The sequence below is a fragment of the Pantherophis guttatus genome, chromosome 4 (assembly GCF_059756535.1).
Source record: "Pantherophis guttatus breed Tessera chromosome 4, ASM5975653v1, whole genome shotgun sequence".
Taxonomy (NCBI): domain Eukaryota; kingdom Metazoa; phylum Chordata; class Lepidosauria; order Squamata; family Colubridae; genus Pantherophis; species Pantherophis guttatus.
Genome location: NC_142066.1, coordinates 40,316 through 53,323, shown reverse-complemented (window position 1 = coordinate 53,323; position 13,008 = coordinate 40,316). Strand labels below are relative to the sequence as shown.

Genomic DNA, 13,008 nt, shown 5'->3' with positions numbered 1-13,008 from the left:
CCTTGCCTGTTTCAAGGCCGACTGTGGAGTCTGGAAACGGCCGCTATGGGTCGAGAGCGAGTCTGGAAGGCTGAACTCACGTTCTGCCAGCCCCACTGATTGTTTACCTCCGGAAAATGGTCCCATCTCCTTTTCCGCCCCCATGAAGCAGCAGAGATTCTTAGGCATTCCCTGCTTAAGCTTGGGTCCCGAGGAAAGCCTTGTTTTCTGGCTCTTCACATTCCTTAACTAAAGGGGATACATAGGCATTTGGGCACCTGAGAATGTAGCAGCCAGGCAGTCGGAGGGTTATGCTGCCTGGGCTGGGGGTGCAAACCCTGGAGCTTAGTGTCCTAGGGCCAAAACCCTGCAGGGGTGAAACTGAGCTGGCCATACCATATTCATTTATTTACTATGAGCAGACTCATAAATCACCACCATCTGCACAACTCTGAAATGTAGATTTTATTTATTTATTTATTTAATCTAATTTTTATACCGCCCTTCTCCCAAAGGACTCAGGGCGGTGCGCAGCCAAAAATAAAACAAGCACATATATAAAATGTAAAGGCAATTTAAAAACATATTAAATAATTTGGCCCCGACATCATTAAAAAACAAAAGCAACCCATTAAAATTAATGTTTAGGCCAGCCCAGCTTGTTGGAACAGTAAAGTCTTGAGGGCACGGCGAAAGGTGCATAGGTCAGGGATCATCCGTATTTGGGCAAATGGATTTTTCAGAATAAATATCTATGCCTATAAAACCAACCCCTGAACATCAGAATAGGAAACGAGAATAGAGACACGAAGCCTAAAGATAGGCTTTGCCAGATATTCATTCACCAGACCACTCCAAAGCCCCAAAGCCCCATTGGCATGAATGTGCCCCCAGGGCTGAGGGGCTCTTTCTTTGGTTGAAGGGAAGGGTGGTTGGGCATTCTCTCCCATTCTTCTGTGCCAAGGCCCCCCCTCAGAGCCATCCCATCCTCTTGAAGGATTTTACTGCCTGACAGCTGGAAGGTCTGGTGCAGGGAGCAGCCGTCTCTTGGCTGTCCTTTGCTGGGGGCACAGCCAGGCCTCGTTGAAGGCCCCAGCCTTCAGCCTTATTTGACTTAGACACTGCCTTACTCAGTCAACTCTGGGTGGCTTGCAACATAAAAACAAAATGACAAATATACATTCAAAAATTAACATAAAACCATAAGCAAAATGACAAATCTGGGCAACAGAACAAACTATCATACACTCAACAATGGGCTTCGTGCAATCCAACTCAGGGCCTCAGAGAAGAGCTGTTAGGGTGGGATCTCCAGGAATACTTGGGGGAACCACATACCAGAAGGTGGGTGCCAAGACCTTCAGCACTGAAGGATTTTAAGAAGAGACTGGACAGCCCACTTATCTTAAATTTTATAGGGTCTCCTGCTTGAGCAGGGGGTTAGAGTAGAAGACCTCCGAGGTCCCTTCCGAGCTCTATTCTGATTGAAGACACAAAAGGCACACTTCAAGATCCTAAGAGATAGGATTGCTTAACTGAAAGAGTGTGCCTACCTGGTTAGATTGAAGCAGATGGGCCAACAGTACTGGAGACGGGCAGTCCCTCAAGTAACCAAGCCCTACTACACCATGTAGGGCTCTATAGGTCATAAACAGCATCTTGAATTGCATCTGGAAGCAAATTGGCAATCAATGCAGCTCATGAAATGGGTGGTACATGGGCATGCCAACGGATGCCCATCAGTACCAGGGCCACTGTGTTCTGGATGACTGGATGCTTCTGAGTGGTGTTAAAGGGCTGCCCCATGGAGACTGTGCTGCAGTAGTAGAGTTGTAAAGTGATTAGAGTGTGAGGGACTGTCTGAAGGGCCACCCAATCTATGGAGAAGCTGTGCGTGCCACCTGCCCTTTCAGCAGACTCTCATACCACACATCACTCTTGAATGGGAAATATTAATCCACCCAACGTCAAAACTGGAATATCCCCAGAATCAGGGGGGTCCCCAAAACCATAGCCACTCAGTTTTGAGTTGGAGACATATGAGGAGGATCTTATTTCTTGGTGATTAAGTTGATTTATTTGACCACCCATTTCATAACAGTGACTCTGCGTATGACAACAAATAACTCATGGCGTTCAAGTTTAGCGCAGTAAACCCAAAGGTCAACAACACCAGAGTTCACTCAGCACAGGGAAGACTTTGCCTTGAAGGAGACAGAGAAGAGCTGCTGCCGTCAATGGCCAGATAAGCAGGGCTTGAGCCTGGGCAAAGAAAATAACTTGCAAGTCCCCTCTCTGAGTTCACATGAAGTGTGTGTGTGGGGGGGGGGGGCACATTCAGACTTGCAAGATTCTACAATAAAAGTAGCCCTGACCTCAGTCGGGTCTCTATTGTTGGCCTGGGCAAAAGATGTTAGGATTGATGGTTCTACCCCAATAACAAAATATTTGAAACGTTTCTTTTATCAAATATTTTATTTGATAATGGTTATATTATTTATATATATATATATATTTAGGTGAATATATATATTTAGGTGTATTTGTTTTCTGAGGTTTTCGCGGGTGTTTGTATGTAGGTCTTTGGTTATTCGGGTTTTCTCCCGCGTAAAATTAGAGGTTTCTTGGCGACGTTTCGACGAAGTCTCATTCGTCATCTTCAGGCTGGTGTTCTCGGCTTTAGGTGTATATATATATATATATATATACATACATACATACATACACACATACACACATACACCTTTTATGACCTATGTCTTTCTCTTACAGATGTATGTCAAGAATTACCTGAGGATCACTTGGGAGAGTCCCTTTTATACTCAGAGGGAGGAGCTTAGAGGTAAAGTGGGACTATGGATGGTGAGATTAAATTAACCCTTGCTGGGGAGGATGAAACAGAGATGAACTTAAATTAGACATTTCACCTGACAAAAGAGTTCCTCGTGAAAGGCAAACGGCATCAGCCCCGTCTGCAGCTCCACCGATGTGCTATTCCTGAGGGAGATGCTGCCACAAGGAAGCCAGGAGTCCAGAGCCAACATGAGGACATTGCTTGATGGAAAGGACCTGGAGCCTGTCCTCCCTGCTAGATCTCAGAGCCAAGCAGAGATGATGGGAAAGTAGCTCCTCCCTCATGCCGCCTAGGGCTTGATAAAACACCCAAAGGTGCTTTTTCAGGAGGCAACTGGATTTTCTTGTTTTTTCTTTTGAAGACGTTTCTCTTCTCATCCAAGAAGCTTCTTCAGCTCTGACTGGATGGTGGGAAAGGGAAGGATTTATATTCCTTACAGACAGCTGGTCATTTGCATCCTTTTAAGAGGGTCATTGAAGCACTTGGAGGTTTATCTGTGTCCTCAGGGTCACCTGAGTAGTACAAATGGTTCCTGTAGTCTGCAATTTTTTCCTCTGGAAATCCATTCCTACTCCCACACCATTCAAAGGGTGTTCATCCCAAATTGTATAGCTAAAAGTCTGTAGACTGAGAATCTCTACAGACTTTTGTCACAGGGTTTCATAGGGGAGAACCAGCACTTTGATTTCCCCCCAGAGGATTACTGGGAGCCAACATCACTTCCAGGGCAGTGGTGTCATATGGGCAAAATGAAAAACACTGCCCAAGTGGCTGGGTCCTGACTGTGCCTCAAAGCAGCTCCGTGGGGCACATGAGAGCAATCCAAGTGGGAGGTGACCAAGGCCTGAGTCACTGGGAGTCAGGCTTCCTGCTCCTGGGATAAGCAGAACTGGCGCAGAAGGTGAACTGGTGCATAAAGTCCTTCCCCCCCCACCCCACCCCACCCGCCGTTCAAGCAGGCCTAGGAATGCATTCCATCCCTGACTGGAGAAGTGTCACACCCAGGCAGAGTTAAATTTGGAAAATGTAAAGAAATGGGGGTTGGGGGCAGCTTTCAAAGGCACAGTCTTGCCAGGACCGAGCTGAAGCTTATTGTCCAGGCTCTGGAAAATGATCTTGCTACATTGCTTGGTTGCCCAGGTGGAGCTGTATATAACCAGGTATTATCAGCATATGGAGGGTACCACCTCCCCTACCCCCAGGAGACCTGACCAAGCAGCTTCATATTTGAGGCTGTTTAGTAGGAGTGGAAAGAAAGTCGAGCCCTGAGGGAAAGCTGGGGGGGAGGGGCTTCTGATCGAGCTCTTCTCCCCCACCAGCACTGATTGGAAGCAGCCAGAGAGAAGCCCTCTAATGGATCTCCTCCCATCCCCAGGTGGTCCAGATGGATACCATGGCTGATGGGGCCACTGAGAGATCAGAGTGTCACGATGGATGAATCGCCCCCATCTCAAACCTGCCAGAGGTCATCCACAAGAGAGATCAAAGACACCTGGCCACAATATCCCAGCCTAAAACCCAGAACAGAACCAGAAAATCTACTTCTTCCAAGGTCTTCTGGAGCTGCAGGTGAACTATTTTGTCAACAGATTTCCCTGAAAAAAGGAGGTGGGAGATTGGATGAAAATTGTCCAGATCTATTCTTCCTCTGTGGAGTGAGGCTCATGAACTTTGGAAAAAGTGGATACTTGCATGGCTACTTTGACATCTTCACCTGTAAAATCCTGAAAGTTTTCGCTCATTCTTGTATTCTTCTTCAACACCCAGAGGACTTTCATTGTCTTCTCTGTGTACATGGAAAGAAACAAGGAGCAGACTGTTGAATTAAACAAACTGGGAGACACTCACTATGTATATCACAGTGCCTCAGTTCAGTTGTTACATTAATTAACTTTCAATATTTTTTCTTGCTTCTGAATATAGTCAGCAATGGATTAAATTCTACAGAAAGTGTGGACTCAATGGCCCTTTAAGCCAGATAACACACTTGTTAAGCATTTGGTCTGAATCTTTTTTAATGAAAGGTTTCTTAAAGTGGTATCAGACTAGTTGCAGAAGAGGAAGTTGGATGAGGCTCCTGCCTGTTTATTATGGCATCAGAGGGTTCATTTTGGAGAACCTAGGTTTCAGATGAAAGTAGTGATGATGGCCCCTCTATTGCCTCCCCTACACGCATATGCTGAACTGATGGGAGGAAGGCAGAGCAGCTGAACCCTGCCAGCTCCAGCCCCAGCCCCATTTTAGCTGGGGGTGGCAGGTTAGGGCCTGTGGGAGCCACATACTCTTGAGCTAGCATTTCAACCCACTGTTGCTGGGGGAGGGGGAGGGGGAGGGGGAAGGGGAGTGGAGGCAGCTTTTTTCTGCTGCTCCTGGAAGGCCAGACCCCTTTGCTTGGATTCAGGCAGAGCTGCCTATTCTGTGTGTTGATCCAGACTCTGCAAGAGCTGAGGAATTCCCTGCTACCAGGTGAGGCTTCCGCACTGATGTCTGCCTGGCTCCTTCCCTGTGCCAATGGCGGCGCCCTCCTGTGCTTTGCTCCTCTCTGACGGCATCCCTGGGGTTCAATGGCCCAGGATCAGGCATGGAGACCCAGGGGAGGGTCTGTGCTCTGCATCTACCAGGAAGTGGCATCCTGGTGGCACAGAACTCCATCAGTGGATTTGAAGGGCGGCAGTGGGGGGGGGGGGGAGAGGGGATGCAGAAGTGCCAGGGCTCAGGGGCAAACTGATGGTGCTGCCCAGCATGGTGCTCCAAGGAACAGACTTTGCCTGCTCAACTTCTCACACAAGCATGATGTGACCTCTGTTGTCCATGGGCACAGAAGGAAACCAGGGTTGGACTTAGCTGCCAAAGCTTTGGCAAGATCCTTTTTTCCACGGGGAAATTGAAGCAGCTGGCCCTCTGCCCCAACCAGACCCTCTCAGTGACTTGCAGGTTCATTTCTCCTTTGCAATATTTTGGTCCCATTTTGCAGAGGGAGAACTGAGGGAGAGGAATTTTCCAAGGCCACCAAAAAGGGTTGCTGCCTTCAGGGCTCTGTGGTGGCAAAGAGAAAACAGGGAGGGAAATATGAGGGTCTGGACAGTTGGTCACTTGTAGCCTGATCAACCTCCACTGCTGGGGGGAGGGGGGTAGCCGTAAGTATGCCTCAATCCCAGCCAAGTTTTGAGGTTTCTGCTAGTAGCATGTCAGGAGATTTGCAGCCTCTGTCCTTTGGGATGGCTGGACAAGGGAAGGCTCCAGAGCTGCCATAGTGCGTTTGGTCTCCCCTGAAGAGACCCAGGAGGGCTCTGGGCCCAGAATAGCACCCCTTCTCTCTGCTGATATTCTGGGCAAAGGGGAAGCTAGCAGCCCCCGGGGCAGAGGTAGGCAGAGAAGCTGTGTCTGGGGAAGGAACAATACCCTTTCCTCAAAGCTAGTCTGCTGGAGCACAGAGGGTAGGGGCTTGAACTAGTCCACCCCCCCTTCTCCTGCAGGCTTTCTGCCTTGTGTGTGTACATTCTGATCCCAGTTTTCATTAAACTGCAAGTTCCCACCAGCCCCCACCAGCCCCCGTTCGGCTGCTGACCCTGCTTAAGGCTAAGAATATATAAACTCAGGTCTCAAAGCCTCTGCAGAAATTGATTCAAAGTAGCAATTTTTAATTTGACATAATAGGAAATTATTAAAAAAAAAACACAGGGTGTACTTTAATTAGAATAACTATTAAATCAAATTGATTAAATTGTATTATGATAATTATACCCATATTAAATTAATTACATTTGAGTGTTTTTTCCCCTAAGACCTTCTAGTCTGTTGGATTGAAGTTTCTGGGACCGAGAAGAATTGAGCGGTTGAGGTTTATGCCACTCATGAACAAAATGGTTTGTGCTTTCTCCTGACTGGAGCATCTCAGTATCATCCAGACCAAAACATGGCAGTGCTTTCTTTGCTATAGTGACAATCCACTGGAGACAGGCTGGTCTCTTCAGAAGAGAAATAGACAAATGATTGCACATTCATTTTACATGCCAGTAAAGTAATGCTCAAACTCTTGCAAACCAGACTTCTACAATATGTGGCACAGGAACTGCCAGATACACAAATTGCATATAGGATCAGTCGTCAAAAGGCGATCTTGAGAAACTGGGTTCCAGACCATCTGATTTGCCCACTGAATTATGATGACCATGTTAATGTACGAGGATCTAGCCCAAGAAATACTCAGAGTCAATGGTATGTTTCAATCATATTTATTTATCCAACCTTGCTCTCTTACAGATGTGGCTGAAGAAGTGCCCAGCGCCTCATGTATGCCCTTAAGTACCAGGGAGGTGTGGTCAAAGGTAAGGGGGAGTGGTAATGGAGGTGTGGGTGTGTGTGTTAACCCTTGCAATACCGATCAGGGGGTGGCATGTGTGTTAGGCATTTGTATGTGACAAAACCCCCTCTAAATGCCTAACTACCTGTGTCTGTAAGCAAGCGTATTACAAATGTATGCCTAATTTGGATCTTAAGTAGGTGTGTTGTTTATTCTGTAAAGGTTTTGTGAGTATGTCAGCAATCTGTTCTTCTGTTTCACAATGAGTGGCTCTAATAAATCCAATGTTAGAAAGTTGCCTTACGTGCTTATGCTTAATGTCTATGTGTCTTGACCTTTGACCCACTGCGTCTGCCTTGGATATCTCGATGGCCGCTTTGTTGTCCTCGTGCCTTCAGCTTTGGTGGTGGATGTAGCAACTAAGTTTTGTTTGCCGGTGTACCAATGGACAGGACTGTTGTTGAGGAAAAAGATGTACCCAGATGTGCTTTTTCTGCTTTTCACGTCTCCTGCCCAGTCAGCATCTGCGTAGCAGGAGAGTATGGGTTCCTTGGAGATTTTTGGCTCGAGTCCTAGGTATGCGTTTGAGCTGTATTTTAAATATCTAAGGAGTCTCTTTACTGCCTCCCAATGATAGGTTGTGGGTTTGCTAATATACCTGGATAGAAGGTTGACGGGTAGAGCAATGTCTGGCCTTGTCCAGTTTGCGATATATAGTAGAGACCCTATTGTTGATCTGTATAGCTTGTTGTCTGTAAATGGTTCGTCCTCGTTGTGCATGTTCTTCAGGAATTCGGGTTGCATGGGTGTATCGCAGGACTTGGCTTCACTCATATTGCATTTCCCTATCAGCTCCAAGATTTTCTCTTCTTGTGAGAGTTGGAAACCTTTTTGGGTTTGTACGATGTGAACCCCTAAGTACTTATTTATCTTGCCTAGTGTTTTCAGTGAGAAATGTTTATTCAATTCCTTGGCAAATGTGTCACACTTGTGTTTTTGTTTGCCTATGTATAGTATGTCATCCACGTAAACGAGGACATATTCTACAGAGTCCTTCTCTCTCCTTATGAAAAAACAAATGTCTGCTGATGTGGCTGTGAAGCCCATTGTTCTAAGGATTTTGGCCAAGCATTCATATCACCTCTTCCCTGATTGTTTGAGTCCGTATAGGCTTTTGTTCAAAAGCCATGTGTTACCTTCCTGCGACCGTATGCCTGGTGGTGTCTTAACATAGATCCTTTTGTCTAGCTTGGCGTATAGATATGTGGTCTGTACGTCGAATTGCTACACTTCTAGTCCTAAAATGGAGGCTACTACTAATGCACTTTTGACACTTTCTGCTCTGATGGTGGGGGAGTATCTGTCAGTGTAATCTTCCAGATATTTTTGTGCAAACCCCTGCGCTACTAGTCTTGCCTTGTATAGGGTTTTATTGTCATCCAGAATTTTGATCTTATATATCCACTTAGTTCCAATTGGAGTTTTACCATCTGGAACCTCGGAGGGTGTGTATACATCTAGTTCTTTGAGGCTATTCATTTCTTTTTCCATAGCTTGTTCCCACTTTGTTCTCTCCCCCTGGGGTAACTTTAGCACTTCATCATATGAGTTTGGTGTTGGGCTGTCTGCGTGTATGGACATGACCAAGCCATTGAACCTGTTGGGCCTTTTGTTTCTGTTTGTTCTGACTGGTCTATCTGGTGGCGTGATTGATTCGTGTAAGTACCCGGCTTCCTTTTCAGTGAGTGCGTCTAGCTTTAGTGTTCGGTGATTCTTCTTCAACTCACTGATGCTGACACCTTGATGCCTAGGCTTGATTTTCTGGTGTTCCCTATCCTCCTTGCTGTCTGAGCCCTGCTGGTTATATGTTAGATTGGGGGTGTGGAATACTTAATTTAAATGTATTCTCGACCAGTTAGCATGCTCGTGGAAATCAGCTGATCTAGATATTATGAACCTGTTTTGACTATCGATGAATCTGTACCCTTTGGTCCCTGGTTCGTACCCCATAAACCTAAGCCTTCTAGACACTTTATCCCCCTTTCTCCTTAGTTGTTTGGGTATGTGTACATCGGCTGTGACCCCAAACACGTGTAGGTGGGCTATATTGGGTTTCCTTCTATACATTAGTTTGTAGGGAGTTGTGTTTATTACGCTAGACCACAATCTGTTGAGTGTATAATTGGAATATAGAAGGGCCTCTGACCAGAAAGTTTGCCCTAGTCTTGCATCTTCTAAGATCATTGTTTGTAGTGTGCTGTTTTTTTCGTTCTACTACTCCGTTCCGGAATGCGGAGAACGGTGAGGATGTATAGTGTAGTATCCTATGTTCCTTTAACCACCTGGAGAAATCCTTTGATAGGGACTCAGAACCTCTGTCGGTCATTATTTGATTTATTTTTGTGTTATGTTGGACCTCTACTCTTTTGTAAAATTCCCTGAATTTTTGATATACTTCATTCTTATGTTTGAGGGGATATATACGAAGCCGTAGCAGCTGTAGTCATCTACGATAGTTAGAAAGAATCTCTTCTTTTATTTGATGGAAGGTTTTAGGGGTCCCACTAGGTCCATATGAATTAATTGAAAAATAGAGTCAATTGTGCGTACTGACTTTTTTGGTCTCGGTTTTGTTTTCAGTTTGGAACATTTACAAATTGAGCATTCGAGATAGTTTTCACAATTTTTTACTCTTAAACCATCAGTACATTTCGTCATCTTTTGTACAGCAGGAAAACTAATGTGGCCCAGCTTTCTGTGCGCAGTTGTCATGCAGGGGTCTACCTAATGAGGGTTTGCTTTCGTTGATTGGCTTGTGGTTATGTCCGCTGCCCTGTGTCTCTTGGTGGCTGTCCCCCTCTACATCATCATTGTCCTCTCTATCATTTTCGGGAGACATCTGTCCCTGCTCTGCTTCTGAGTTAGTGTTTATACTTAAATGGTTAATGCTGCCTGCTTTAAAGTATGGTAGGCCATACCTAATTATAATCTCTCCTATACTCTTTCCATTCTTGGTCATGTGTGCCTGTCCTGCCTTGAAATTAATTTCGATGTCTGTGTCCTAGCTTAGCCATATGGTGGCCAGTATGTTGTGTGGGATCTCTGATACGAATAAGACCCCCTCTATTTCTCCAATCTCTGGTAGGGTTATGTTTCCCTTCCCCGCCACTCTGACGTTAGTTTGGTTAGCTACTTTGATCATGAAATTTTCTTCAGTGAATGAGGATAGTAAGTTGGCATTGTGTGTGGTGTGATTGGTTGCACCTGAGTCTATTAGCCAAATATTTTCTTTCTTGACTTGTTTGCTTGTGTGCCCCTGTCCCCCAAGTCCATAGAGTGAGCCTGAGTGGCTCTCTCAGGAGCTATCCCTGTGATCCCTTCTGCTGTTGGGGTTGGGAGAGTCTCTGCGCCTGAATCCGCGTTCTGGGGAATGTCTATGCCTGTATCCTGGCTTGTCCCTGCGCCGGCTGTGTTCCCTACCTCGGGTGTTCCTGGGACAATCCCTCTTGTAGTGACTCCTGGAGCCACATAGGTAGCATTCAGGTGTGTTGCTACTCCTGTCTATGGAACCTATCCTCCTGTCTGTTCTGTGATCCCTGCGGGACATTGAGCGATCTTTTCTTAAATTGTCCTCAGCTATTAGTCTATTAGTGAGGTTTTCAATGGATAAGTGTTCTATGCACAGGCTGTCTAATTGTGATATGAAGTTGTCCCAGCTTGGGGGTCAGTGATTAGAAATAATATATTCTCCTTTAAGAAAATGACCTGGAGCTGTTGTTCCATTCTAAGAGGTTTGTCCCATCCAATTTTAGTTTTGAAAAGTCTATTGGTAAAGTCCCAGTGTTGTGTGAAAGATTACTTACAGGTGAGCGCTGTCCATGGTTTAGGATGTAATGGAACTCGCAATATGGCATTGGTATGCTGGCTGATAGTCTGAACTTACTTGCTTCTATGTTTCTCTCTTCTTTCCTAGGTGGTTGGTTCTGTGCATGCTCGCAGTTCATTTTTGCTCTGAGTCGTCGGGGAAGGAGCTTGCTGCCACAGCTCCTGGGTGAAGGCCCCACTTGCCTGGATGAAGTCTCGGTTCCGGCTTGGGAGTCCTCCAGAGATTGGGGAAGGCTTGGATCGTCGCTTGGGCCGTCTGGATGTCCCTCTGGATCCTCACTTGGCTCGGAAAGTCCGCGGCTGTAGGATGGAGATCCGGGAGGCCTGGTCCTGCGTTCAGTCTGTCGACTGGGGCCAGGTCGTAGTCATCGCTCGTCACGGGCTCCGGATGGCACGCCGGTGTCTGCTGGATCGGTGAGTGTCCCGTTTGTTTTCTGGGATCCAGTGCGGGCGCTGTTTGTAGTGTAGGATGGGTCCATGCGTGTTGCGTTGGGACCGGGGCCCTTGTAGTGATGGTTCCATCCCTCGGGTATGCTCCGGCTGTGTTTCTTTGTGCGTTGTTTGTTGCCCCGGATATCTCCATTGCCCCGGGTGTAGATTTGGTATTTTTAGTTTTGGGCCGAAGGCTGTGGTTAAAGTCGCATCCCTTGGGTATGCTCCGGCTGTGTTTCTTTGTGCGTTGTTTGTTGCCCCGGACATCTCCAGGGTGTCCGGTTGTAGATTTGGTATTTTTAGTTTTGGGCCGAAGGCTGTGGTTAAAGTCCGTATGGCCCTATCAATGTCTTGTTTGTTGGATGGCTCTTTGGGGGCGTCGTCATGTTCTTCCCCATTGTAGTTGTCGTTGTCCGTCCCATTTACCCGTGATTAGGCCTCTTTTCCCACCCTTGTATTTGAAATTTGGGTCCCTGTTGGTGATTGGTCGGCCATCTCTAGTGACGTCACTGTCCAAGATGGCTGCCATGAAAAGGGCATGAAATCTGTTTCAGTCTCCTTGGTGGGAATGGGGTAAGTAGGCGAGTTTCTTACCGGGTCGATGCTCGTTTGGTTCAGTCCCGATTCGTTTTCTCTGGTCGCTGCTCCACCGTCTTTGATTAGGTTACAGAGTTTTGCAATGAGGTCCTAGTCGGCCGGGGTAGTTTCTATCATCTTCAGTAGGTTTCTCCTGAGGTCATCTTCCTTGCTCGAAGTGACCTCTGCATAGGTTTCTTCTTCGTTTCATTTCATCTTGATTTCGGCTGGGGTGCTTGGTTCAGGACCATGCTTGCCTTTAGTCGGAGTTTCCTTCAGGATGCTGCTTGTGGGCGATAATTGGGCTGCCATCTTCTTCGCGAAGGCACGGGTGATTGTTCTTCCCTTGATTTCTTGCGGCTTGATGTTTTCAGACATACTTGGGAGTATCTGGGCTATAAACCATCCTCTGCTACCATTTTGTTAATGTACGAGGATCTAGCCCAAGAAATACTCAGAGTCAATGGTATCTTTCAATCATATTTATTTATCCAACCCTACTCTCTTACAGGTGTGGCTGAAGAAGTGCCCAGCGCCTCGTGTATGCCCCTTAAGTACCAGGGAGGTGTGGTCAAAGGTAAGGGGGAGTGGTAATGGAGGTGAGGGTGTGGGTGTTAATCCTTGCAATACCGATCAGGGGGTGGCATGTGTGTTAGGCATTTGTATGTGACAGACCAGAAGAAGAAGAAAAAACACTTAACAAAAATGAAAACAGGGAAAGGAGTGGATCACAACTGCATAACCTGTATTTATTTGAGTTGTATGCAAAATGTATTATGAGAAATGATGGATCAGCAGATTAGAATTAATTACTGGGGAAACCCCCACAAACTCAGATGTGGTGAAGAAGCTGCCTTGATGGCTGGAAGAGAAGACTATTAGGAGAAGGTGAGGCAGGGAGTGCAAACCCTGGTCTACTGCTCAGTATGAATGAACTAAGATGTCAAAAGGCAAAGCCAGTCCATTGCAAATAGGCAGA

The 13,008-nt window shown here is 46.4% G+C and overlaps 1 long non-coding RNA gene across 1 annotated transcript; it reads left to right on the top strand.

Moving 5' to 3' along the window:
• The first annotated feature begins 4,298 nt into the window (after window positions 1-4,298).
• Window positions 4,299-12,607, top strand: LOC148113577 (uncharacterized). Its single transcript, XR_015733646.1, has 4 exons — window positions 4,299-4,402; window positions 7,097-7,161; window positions 11,110-11,435; window positions 12,541-12,607. It is a non-coding gene; the product is annotated as an uncharacterized LOC148113577 (long non-coding RNA).
• Window positions 12,608-13,008: the final 401 nt, after the last annotated feature.